Raw genomic sequence first — 12,524 nt, 5'->3', positions numbered from 1 at the left:
CGGCTCTCACCTGCCAGAGCGGAGCTCACCTGAGCGGCCCCGCTCCCCACGGCTCTCTCGGGGCTGCCCCAGCCCGGCTCTACCCTGGGGATGTGAAGGGGGGGAAAGGCTCGGGCGCCCGAAACGGGGCAGCGGCTGGAGCAGCGGCACCGCTCATCTCCACGAATGGCAATAAAAGAGCTATTAGAAGTGACAGCCAAGCGTTTATGGGCTGAGAGACAATGCGTGCCACGGTGGAGAGCATCCCTGCCTCCTCCACCCGCCAACCGCGGGTGACGCAGAGTAACCGGTCTCGGGGGTGGGTGGTGGGGAAACGGGGGGGCGAAGGAGACCGGTGGAGATCAGATCCAGGCGGTGGGAGTCTGGCCGTCGGAGTTAAAAGCCCTGGAAAAAAGCAAAGCTGACCAGGAGACAGGAATAACGCGGCGAGGAGAGGGAAGCGCTAAACCGATCTTAAGGAGCGGGAAGGGAGGTCCAGTCTTACAAACTAGCTAGACTGAAAATATCCACTACCACCCCTGTTGCATTTAAGGTTGGGGGAAGCTGTACGAGACCTAATATTTAAGGTGACACAAGAAGGGAGCAAGCACCCTGCCAAAAGCGTCTCTCGTCCCGCAGCGCCTCCTCTCCCGAAATACAGTGACATATCCCCAAAAGACCCTCCAAAACCTGAAGGAAATAAATCCAAAGTCGGGTCTCGCTATCACCCGCCAGCAAAGGGGGTGAAGGTGACAAATAAATCGCTTTTCATGAGTCCTGCTCATCCTGGTAGTACTGGGGAAGGAACCGGTGGCCCCGGAGCTCCTTCCCCGGGCAGGTGCCCTCTCCTTCGCCACAAAGCCCCAAATCCCACCCCAAAGCAAAGCGCTGAGGACAGTAGCTGGGTTTAAGTACAGAAAAGAGCCTGTTTGCTTCTTTATTAGTGTCGAGCCTACTCTAATTACGAGAAAACGCTGCTCTCGGGCTGAAACGACGCGTTGTCTTCTGCTTGTAAAATGCATTTCAAGTAATTCTTCTCTGTCTATAAAATACAGAGGGGTAGGGGAGGGAATATAAATAAACCACTGTCCATTTGTTTAATGCTATTTTAGCCAAATTGACTGGCCGGATTGGAATTCGACATAAAAGCTTTAGTTCGCAAAACATCCGCACGGTAACGTCTGGGAGACAGGGCTTGAGCTCCAGCGCGACGGGCACGTTAACTGCATTAAAACCCCTCCATACATTTTCTAGCTTTTGTTTTTCTCTCCCTTTTGCAGCACATCCACCGGCTCTCCTCCCCGCCTCCGGGCGCCCGCGCCTGTTTTTCTGCAAATGAAGTATTTTACGTGATCGATGGAAGGAGTCATTTGGCCCATAATTAGGTCAATAAAATCAATGTTTATTCCTCTGATGGCCTGAAAGCTAATAAATTCCTCTTTTATATTCGCTCCCTCCGAAGATTGGAAACGAGCTCCCCCAGCCCCAGACACGGCGCAGTGGAGCTGAGAGGGGCGGCAGCCTCGGCCGGCCGGGATCCGATCGCTCCTCTGAGCGGGGGGTCCCGCTCCCAGCCTTGCACCATCCCAGCCTCTCCCCCCACCAACAAAACCCCCCGAGATTTATCCTCCAAATAAAAGGTTTATCCCACTCCTATCCCTTCCCGCTCCTATTTATGTTCAAGAGGAAACATTCCGCAGCGAATTCAGATTTACTCTGCTCCCCTCCTATCTCGCAGATAACTTCATTTCACTTGATTCCCCTTGGAGCCCCTGATAACCCCCCCCCCCCCCAAGTCTTTCCATGAACACCCAGGGAGGGTTGAAGGTGCCTTGGAGAAATCCTATTAGAGCTGGGGAAAGTAAAGCGCTTTTTTTCTGGGACAAAAAGAGCGCGACATTTGCATTTTGCACGCAGTAATAGCGAGGCAAAAGCATCCAGGTCCTAATCAGATCAATACAGAGACACACAAATCTTTGCAAAGCTTTAGCAGTTTACAGTGGGTTCCAGACCTTTGACATACATTGCAGATTAATTGGGCACTGTCAAGAGGGGGGGAGAGGAGGTGGGATTCCAGTTAATTAGTCGAGAAATGAATGAAAACTAAACATTATCGGAATTGTCTGCGGGTCCCGGTTTGTTAGTGGGGATTTGGGGATCAGCTTTTGTGCGCCGTAAATTGGATCTGAGTAGCGTGGTGCTGTCTTACACTGTCGTTTTGTGAACTGGCGACAGCTCGAGTCCATGGGAAAACTTAAAGGGAACCTGGAGCCGGTCACAGAGCCTCATTATCTCATGTCGGATACCATCTTTCGGGGAGAGCGTTTAATCAGCAGTGGCACACAATCCTCCCCTCGCAACCTGGGCAAACCACAGCACCTTCCCTTCACTCCGCCCTGCAGACGCCAGCCCGAAAGAGAGAGCGAAATAATGACAGACCCCCCTCCCCACCCCTTCCCAAGTGGGTGAAACTGTCCTATGAGCTGGGAGGCGGCAGCAGAGACCCCGGCCCCTCCCGGAAACATAGGAATCCCCCGAGCAGGGGCTGCGCGATGCGCGGTGGATCCACCGTCGGACACGTGGGGCTTCACCCGTGCCTGTGTTTGAAAGGCCGGGTCTCCCCAAAGGCTCTGCCATTCCCTAAAGCGCAGGAAAGGAGCCGGGCCCGTGTCTGGAGGGATTTCTCCCCGCAGAGCTGGACGGGGCGCTCCCCGCTGCCCACCCGTCGAGCAGCCTCGGCCGCCGCTCCCAGCCAGCCCCGCCGCAAGCTCGGCACCGCCGTCTGGTTTCTTCGCTTGCCCGGCTTGTTTTCCTTAGGGAAGTCACGGCTTGTCACCCGCGGCCTTCCCGGTCCCCGCGGCCAGGAGCGGGGCTCCCCGGGCAGGGTAGGGCGGCCAGGCACCGAGCCCCGAGGGCCCAGGGGTGCGGAGTCCTGCCAGGCTGTCACCCGGCTGGAGGAAGGGAGTTTCCCTTCGCTCTCAGCAAGAATTCCCAGGCACTCTTTCTTCCCTCCCTCCCTTCGCCGTCTGTCCTGAAGGATCGGACAGGCAGGAAGCGGGGAGAGGTAAAAAAGGAGATGGGAAGGAGAGAGGGATCGGCAGCACCTTCCCTCCAGCCGCAGGAGAGGGGAAAAACCTTCGGCAATGAAAGCAAATATTAATCCTGGCCGTGCCGGTATCCTGAGCACAGGGTCTCGGGGAGCAGCAGCCACACGCCGGGGACCCCCGGTTCTACCCGAGAGCCCGTCCGGGATGGAGCAGAGAGGGGGAGCCCTCAGCCCGCAGGAATTCACAGCTGGGACGGGGGGGGGGGGGACATCCCGAGCCGCTCTGTGTGCTCCCAACTCGGAGAGCACAAAGTGAGAGGTCTCTAGGAAGATCTATCTGCGGGTCGGTCCATGTCGCAGGCTCCGGCTACCTAGCAGGACGGGGCTGGGAGGCACCGGAGAGCGGGGGTCTGGCGGGCAGGGAGGAAATGGTTACGGGAGGACTGCGGGGCCCGGTATCCCACCATCTCCCGGGGTTGGGAGAGTCCGAGGGATGGACCCATACCGTTCCCATCTGTAAGATCCGCTGCACCCCGGTGCTGCAGTTAGCGGCGGGACCAGACAGCGATCACCCTCCCGAGGGCAAGCCGCACCCCTCCTCAGGGGCTGAGCAGCAATGGGCCCCGGGGACGCGAACCAGCCGCCGGGGCCGGGGCAGCCGCTCCGGGTGCTGCTACCGTCCTCTTGGCCAGCAAACAGGCCTCCCGGGTCAAGTCTCCGTCGTCCCTCTATGCCGGGACTGAGCCGGACAAAAACGGGTGGCAGCTCGCCGGGGGGGCTGCGCAGGGCATCCCACCCGGCACAGGGGCAGAAAGAAACCCCTCTCGGAGTGGAGGAAGGGGAAAATGCCTGGGAGAGGATGCTCCGCGAAAAGAGCGCATCCCTTCACTGCTCACACCTCCCGCAGGAGGCTGCGCGGAGCCACCCGCGGACCCGCCGACAACCCAGCCCAGGCCGGAGCATCTTCCGGCCAGCAAGCGGGCGTGCTCAAGATCAAGCCTGCTAACAAGCCCGTTGTCCTCTTCACCCCACCCCCGCGTGTGAAACATTGTCATTAGGCGTCTAATATCCCCATCGCTTCCAGGGGGGAATGGGAAGAGGCTGCTCGAAAAAAAACACAAACAAAAGAAAGTGTGTGAACTCCCAGCGCCCGTATGCACTGCACAATGCAAAGCGGGTTAATATCAGTTAGCAGTTCTGCAGTGACCTGTAAAGTTGCCTCTCTGGAAAGATTCTTGATGTATTACTTAACATGGCTACACAGTTATCTGTCTCGGCATTAATGCGTCCATTAAATCACTGTTGAGTAGCATCAACCTACTCCCGAGTCTTTTCGTCCCCTGGGAATATGGTTTCTAAACAGGATCAAACATGTGATGCTGACAAGTCATGAGATAAGTTATAATTAATTAGAGTTTGCTACATCCACAGAATGGGTACTTGGGGGAGTGGGGATGGCCAGGCCATTAAGGACTTCAGTCGGGAGGGAGGATCTATAATATTGAGTTGGAAAACAAGAAGAAGTAATAATCAAAGGTGGCCGAAGAAAACTGCAAACCTTTAGCTTTCAGGACTCAGTCAAGATTAAAGTTGTTCTTGATGGGAAACACACCATCCCCTTCTTAATGAAAACCATGAGGAGACTGATGCTGGGGATGGCGTCTTAAAGAGGGAGAGAAAGGCCTCGCTCCAGGTTTGAGGACAAAAAGCCAACAGCACAGTTTGCAAGGGGAAGAAGAGGAGAGGAAGGAATTGGGTGAAGGGACCCGCCTCGCCTGCCTGAGCAGGGAAACCGCATCCAGAGGTCACGTCCCCACCCGACACACACTTTGGGGTCGTTTCGCAGATGTTCCCCTGATTCAGAGAGGCCCGTAGCATCCCCCCTGCCTGCCCCAGAGCGCCCTGGAAGCTGCCGAAACCCCTCTCCCCCTGGCAGACAAATGGCCCCTCTTGCCCTGGGCTGGGGCCAGCCTCCAGCCCTCCCCCTGCCCTCTCTTTGCTGGGAATGGCAGTTAAAAATCAGACTGCAAACAAGTGGATTTTGGTCTGGGCTGCAATGGCTCTTGTTTGCTTTGCTTTAACAAACACCTGGGGCGGGGGGGGGGGGAGTGTTTACTTTCAAGCTGGCTGTAAAAGCCCCGCACTGGAGGGGAAAGGCAGAGGACGGGGTTACCCGGCGGCATGGGGTGTCTTTTCATGCCCTTTGCGAGTCACAACGATGGCTGGGTTTATTTGCTTACTTTCTGCAGTAAATGGGAGCCCTTCAGGTGAGAAGATGCTGGAAGGGTGGAATGACAGCACAGATTTACACCTGTCCTTCCAGCTTACTCTGACAACCCCTGTAGCCTACAGAAATGACCAGTGGTGCCGGGTAGTCTGGGGAAGCCAGCAGGTTCACTCTGCCTTTTTTGTGTTGTTTTTCTCTCTGTCCACACCCCCCCGAACTTCTTACTCCCTTCCTCCTTTTTCTTATGGCACGACATGAACCACAGGGAGATCACCCCACTGATAAGCTCCCCCCAGCCACCTTCTGCCTCAGGAAGACAAATATCACAGCCAACCCCGCGGAGCCCTTTCTTGGCACCTCCTTGGTTGTGCATGGTCCCCAAGCTCTGCAGCCACCACACAACAGCCTCCTGCTGTATCACTGGCCTCCTCCAATTCTCAGCCATCCCCTCTGAGCCAAGAAGGCAGAGGGGAGATAACCTCCAGTATGTCCTGTCCCCCCCCAACCATCCCACCTCGATGACAGAGGCTATCCAGATGCCTCTGGAATCTGGCTGGACCCGGCTGCCATCTTCATCTGTGGAGAGGATGAAGGCTGCATTCCCTATGTCCTAACCCAAGGGCCTGTTGCCACCTCCTAGTGACTGCTGAAAGCCCTCCTCAAAGCCAGCTCTCAAGTGTGGCGTCTGGTGGAGCCAGGGCCACTCAAGCCCCACGTTCAGCACTCTTGGACAAAGGGCTGGCTGCAGCCATTCAGGCTGAGGGCACAGGGGTTGTTGCTGAGGGTCCTGTCCCCTCTTGTAGAGAAGGGTGGAATGAGTTTTGTTTGCCCACAAAATGTTTTCCTAGCCAAAAATGTCTTGTGAGCAAGCAATGCAGCCCGACATCTCACCACCCAACCTCATGCAAACAGCAATTAACAGGACCTTTGGATGCTTTCTCTCACTATGGGTTCTTAAGTTATATTCACAGAGCTAAGTAGAAAAGCCACATGACGTGGCAGCATGTAACTGAGGTCTCCTGATGGATCTCACGTGCCCATGTCAGATGCCCACATTCGCAGAACAGAGTGTCTGGGCAGCAAAGTGCTCGGACACGGGATGCACATGGCATAGAATGCCACACACAGAAGAAACACTAGGTCCTAAGCTTCCCTAAATGCCTTCAGTTGAAGTTTGATAGGTGCCACATTCTGCCTGGGATCTCTAGCTTCAGTCCTTCCCCTGCAATAGGCAATGGATCCAAAGTCAAACCTTCTTGCAAAAAACCCAGAGAAGGTGTTTCATCTCCCGTGCCTATTCTTGGGCTCATTCCAGTGATGATTTCCCAATGCCACAAAGTCAAACGGTTTCAACAGAAAAGACTGGGAATGCCTCACAGGAGGACTCTTGCCTCCCTGGGGCTAGGAAAGTATAGAGAACCTGACCCAAATGAGGCAAGCATGGGGATTTGCAAACAGGTCCCTCTGCTCATGGCGACAGCCCTAAGCCCTGGGCTGGGGTTATAGCCAGAGGCAAGCACTGGAGATTCCTCTAACATCTTTGGGAACATCTAAGGGTTCGGCACTTCTGACAATCTCTTAAGGCTTCTTCAGATGCCTGGAGATAGATTTCACAGCTTGCTTCCTCTTAATAGCTGAGTTTCAAAGTCTTTGGCCAGGAAAATAGGCTGTGCAACTTCAGAGTGCCTTCTCTATGATAATTAAGATTAATAACTCACCATTTCACCTATGATGCACCCCTATGATTGCACAGTAATCATGAGATGAGTATCTGCCATGCTTTGCCACAGTGAAGAAGATGGATAAGGATATCACAAAGGGGTACGGGGTGGAGAGTTAAACCCTTTGTAGCCTGGAAGGAGCAGGGGTGCGTCTCCCTGCTGCATTCCCCTTTGGAGGATGAGGCTTACTGGGACAATTCTGCAATGAAAATATTGCAGGAAGCAATGAGGCCTAGGATATCCTTTGGAAACTTAAGAAATAAAAGGTTTTGGCTAATTTTTGATTTTCCATTCCATGTTTCTGGATACCATTTTTGCAGGCTAGTTACAATGAGCACAACCAAGGCAAGAGTGAATCCCCTGATAACAGCAGCAGCAGAGCAGCATGGAGCAGGGATGCGCCTGTTTTCTCATCTGAATGTGGATGCTTCAGCTCAGCAATTTGCATGTGACTACTCTGTAGAGTAAATGCCTTTCAGGGAAGAGGCAGAGATGCTCTTTGGGATTGGCAAGGGGAAGGAGAAGATGGAATACAATATTAGTTTGAACAGCCTCCTTCCCAGCCACTCGAGTTGAGAGGGTGACCTTTAAAGGGAGGCATCAATCCAGGTGCATGACCACGCAGGGTTAGACACTGCAATGCATCTCCTCCATGGAGGAACTTACTCAGCTGTTGCTGGCCAGAATTTCAGACAGAGGGTGCATTACATCTGCTTTTGGTGATCTCAGATCAACCGCAAAGTCAAGTTCAAGGTCTTGTCCTCATTGTTTTAAATGATCTGGACTTTGCCTCTTGGAGAAACCACTTCCCCTCCTGTACTCTGGGATCACTGAAGGCACTGGAGTTTATACCAGGAGGAGTTTGTGAAGGAGGGAGTGCTGACAGCAGGCTTTGCTCAATGAGAGGCCCTTTGCTAGACAACCCGCTTCTCACCTCCATTTACCAAAGCCTGGATGTGGTTACCTCCCAGTGGAGATCTGCATTTTTTTCCAACAAGGATATCCCAGATGGGAAAGCGTGCACACTCTGCCCTGCTGCCCCGTCAGGTTCCAAACATGATGGATTTCCTTCCTGTTACTGCTCCCCTTCTGCAGAGCATACACAACACATCCCAAGCATCCCAGAAGCGTTGGGTTTGTGGAATCTCTCTGAGACAGAGCCTATCTGCATGACCATGTCTGGGAAGTCTGCATGTGTTCAGCCTAGACATAATTTCCAAGCATGGAAAAGGGTGTGCTGAGAAACCTCAGACCTCTAAGCCTACTCAAGACCCGCCACAATCAGTTTGCCAGGCAAAGAAGCCCTGAAGATGGAGCACATGGCTGAGAAACATCCGATTTGGAGGAAGTTAAGGACATCCAGAAGACACTTCCGAATGTGCAGTTTTTCCTGCATGACACACAGGGTCACTCTCGTCAACAAATATCCCATTTTAATATTGCATTAAACTTTCATGGTGTACTTTGAGTCCATGGTACAGGCACAGTCAACAAACCTAAAAATCAATTAATCAGTCCCCAAGCGAATACCCACTGAGAGAAAGAAAGGCTCCCATTAATTTCTCCAGCCTTCAGGTCAAGCCCTAAATGTATAAAGATCAAAAGACCTGGAGATTAGCATTGAGCAAAGTCATCAGCAGTGGGATTTCCAAGGGTCACACTCAGCCCCTCGCAAATAGATGGGTAAAAAATTATTGACCCAAGATTTTTCAATTCCCTTTTATTTCCAGCGAGGCAACTCCTGATTTTGTTGTTTCGTTTAAAGAAAGGAGATGGTGAAAGAACTTGTTTGCACTTTGCACCACAAGTGATAGTTTTCCTAGGGGCATGTGCGTGCCTTGCACACACACACATATCCACACACACACATCACTCCTAAGCTCCTGAGAAGATGAGTGACAGCCAAATTGCCTCCCAGCCTCTTTGCACATCTCCCCTGCCAGGTTTGCGCCCAGAACAGGTGGCTTTCGCACCTAGCACATATTTCTCCTGGCTGAGTGTTAACAGTGAAATCAAATCCTTTGCTTTGACCTAGGAATTTTGATGGGAAAGGGAAGGGTGCCTTGTTTGAGGGGGGTGTGGCACTTCTTTCCGCAGGAACATTTGTCATTTCTCTGCTGAAAAAAGAGAGCAATAACCCATACCCCGTGCCTGTTATTATCTCGTGAATTCAAAGGTGTCTCATTTTTTAATGGGCCCTTAGCAGTAACGCAGGCACCTCATCATTTATCAACTTGCGCTGTCATCTTCCTTCATGCAGAAAGCTCCTGAATGGCACTTCTAAAAGAGGCTTCAGCAAAATGAGCTGTGAGGGGTCTTGTAGCTCTTCCTATAGTTAAGCAAAAGGAAGACCTGAGGCATGTTTTTTCTGCCTCTGAGGAGGAAAGAGTGACAGTATCAGACACCCTATGTACTCCTCTTTCCAATCTATCTCCAATGCCAGGCAGAGCATTGGAGGATGAAAATCAACCTCTGAGGGCTACATCTCCCTCTTCAGCAAGAGCAGAAGGGATAAGACACAGCAGTATGGGCAGGAGAGACCTGCTCCCACCTCTTTCCCATACCCTGCAACCACTCTGGAGCCAGCACAGTGCGGAGATGCCCCTTGCACAGGGCAGAACTGACCCAAATTACTTCCCCTTCCTCCCAAAGCAAAGCAGAAAAGAAGGGGTGAATCACAGCTTTGACCTACAATTTGAAGCCTGCCTTTTTCCCAGGGCTTTAAGGAAATCTCATGTTAAATCCATAACCAAGTCCTAAGGGAGACAGGCAAAACATCCTCTGACACAGCTGACCTCCTTTCTCTCCCTCTCTTTCAATGTGAGGAGATGTTTTTCAAGGAAAGAAGCCAAAAATTCAGCTTAGGGAAATGAACAGAGCTTGGCTGGGTTGGGAAGGTTGAGCTGACTTCGGCCAGGCAGGCGCTGCCTCCTAACCTGTTCCTATGCAAATCCCACCACCACCAGTCTCACTTGCCTCCTGGTAGCCAGGCTTGTGCAAATACAGTCTTGCCACAAATCCATTTGCAACGGCCTTAAATGACAACAGCTGATTTTGATGCTCGCAACAGTAAATCTTCCATTCTCCCCTCAGAGGGTTTGGCAATGTGATGTTGATTTTCTTCTCCAAACCTTGCCTGGCAAAGGTTTCCCTATCTCATAGCCTCATGCAAGCACAACGCTCTGTAATTACCGTGCCCAGAGTCTTTCATTCAAGTGCCTCAAGGACTTTGAAGCATGAAGGATTTTGACTCGGCAGCCCCTGAGGCAAAAGCCCAAGGATTACTTTGCCCAATTTACTTATGAGTAAACTGAGGCACAGCAGAGAGGAACCTCTAATTTTCACGAGTCTGTTCATTCAGGCTTCCTCCTTTTCCACACTCCCAAGTCAAAAATGCCCTCAAGGCTTCAGTATTCAGGCCTGCTGAGCAGCCAAATATTTGGCAGAAGGATTTTGCAGCGCTCCAGAAAGTCAACTCCATCATCTTCCAAACCACCCACTCAGAAAGAAATCAGGGCATCCAAAACTGGTGGTTTGTTACACTCAGCTGATAATAGGGTGTGTTATTAATGAGCCCCAAATCTCAACCTTTCTGCACTTTCATTGTAGAGATATCTAGAGGGGAAAACAGGAAAACAGGTAATATCTTCCCCCTCTTCTGCCCGAGAGCTCAGTGTGTGGGCAAAGGGTGGGAGGAAGAGAGGTATTTTCCAAACAGCTTCACATGAGGTTCACTGCCTGTGCTTGCCAGCAGACACCTCTGTTGCAAGAAGCACGTAGGGCCATGAGCACCAGAATAGAACAAGCATGCCCTGGTTTTCAGCACATCTGCACCCATTGCCCACTTTCAGTTACACTAAGGCTGACGTATGAACTCATCATCCCTTGTTTGTCCCCAAGGATTCTGCACAAGGGATGGAGCATCTGTCGAGTGGTTTCTCCAGTGTCCAGTAATGTGTAGACACCAGTGACAGCTATGTCACCTACTCTGGGTTCCAAGCAACTGTCCTCAGTGGTGATCCTCAGGTCCAGAAGCGAATGCTTGCTACAACACCCACTGCTTTAGTGGGAATCACTGATGGCCTCCTCTACCCCACTATTCCTCCATCCCTCCTCTATCCCTCTACCTCCTCCACTTATCCCACTAAAACAAAAGTTTTAGGAAACTTTAACTCCTTAGTCAACTTTGACTGAAACCAACATTTGCATTCAAAAGGTTGTAGGGGAAGGGGAAGGAGGGGAAAGGCAAAGCTACTTAAACCTGCTTTTCCTCGCAACTGTCTGAAGAAAAAGGAATAACTGTGTATTATCCACATGCAGGCAGAGAAGAAGTTACAGGAAAGAATCCATCAAAGAGATGGAGATTCAGATATTCAAGGAAGAGATTTCCAAGCTGACTTATGATTTTTCCTCCATGATCTTATTGCAACAGGCACTGTGCAAACACACAGCAAGAGACAATTTCCTGCACTAGATATATTAAAATCTAAGCTGAAGAGACAGAAAAAGTGTGGGAGGGAAAACAGGAGAGTGAAGGAGAATTGAACTGACTCACCCAGGGTTACTTATCTGGTCAAGAACAGAGGCAGAGAGAAAGAATCCAAGGCTCCAGAGTGCCAGTCCAACACTCTGTCCTTCAGACAAGGTTGTTCCTACCTACCCCTTTGATCTGCTCATAACACCAAGGAGCAAGGGCCACCTCCTATCAAAATGAGAAGCTAGGCAGCAGCCAAAGAGCAGCACATGGAGAAATACCAAGAGGAGAACATCTGAGGATGCCAAATTCTTGTGAGAAGAAAGTGTGTGCTGCCAGCAAAAAAATGATGGTGTCACATGCAGGCTGGAGCAAATCAGCCTGTCAGGGCTCTGCTCATTAAGCATCAGCAGAATCTGCTCCATGCTATCCATCACTAGTGGTAGAATCAGGGGGAGCTGTGAGCTCAGTCATGGCCATACCCCAGTTAGGAGAGCACTAGCATGTGGTCCCAAGCCAGTGATCTGGATGTGCTGAGCAGGGAGAGAGAAGGGTGATAAAAGGAGAAAACAGCACCAAAATAGTGATGTAAATTAACTAGCTTGAGTAAAGGAAAAAGTCCTGGTAAAGGTGAATGAAACCTTCTTTATCCCTATGAACCCCTGAAAGAGTTAACAAAATAGTAGGAAAAGGAGAACAGAGATTCTAATTTATGGAGAGGTTCAAAGGGCTTTTGATAAAGCCCTTCAGTAGAGTCTCTGAAGGAAATTTTATAATCATGGGGTTGGGAGATAAAGTGCTGTCATAGATTAAAAACTTGTTGAGACAGAAAACAGAGGAGAAGGAAATAAATGGCAAATGACCAGCATGGAAATAATTTAGGAGAGGTGTCCCCAGGATGAATTTGGAAAGTGGTTAACTGTAGTATGACTTTATGACTAATAGCAATTAGACTGGTAGAATAATAAACAGAAGCATACTAACAGCGTTGCCTGCCTGCATGTGCTGCAGAGTCTGAACTAGAAGAACACATCAGTCTTCTTTTGATTACTTCAGGGATAAACCAACAGCAACAAA

This window comes from Neopsephotus bourkii, unplaced genomic scaffold (assembly GCF_033783945.1).
Source record: "Neopsephotus bourkii isolate Nb327-2 ecotype Australia unplaced genomic scaffold, CSIRO-AGI_Nbou_v1 NB_1542, whole genome shotgun sequence".
Classification (NCBI taxonomy): domain Eukaryota; kingdom Metazoa; phylum Chordata; class Aves; order Psittaciformes; family Psittacidae; genus Neopsephotus; species Neopsephotus bourkii.
This window is presented reverse-complemented; position numbering follows the sequence as displayed.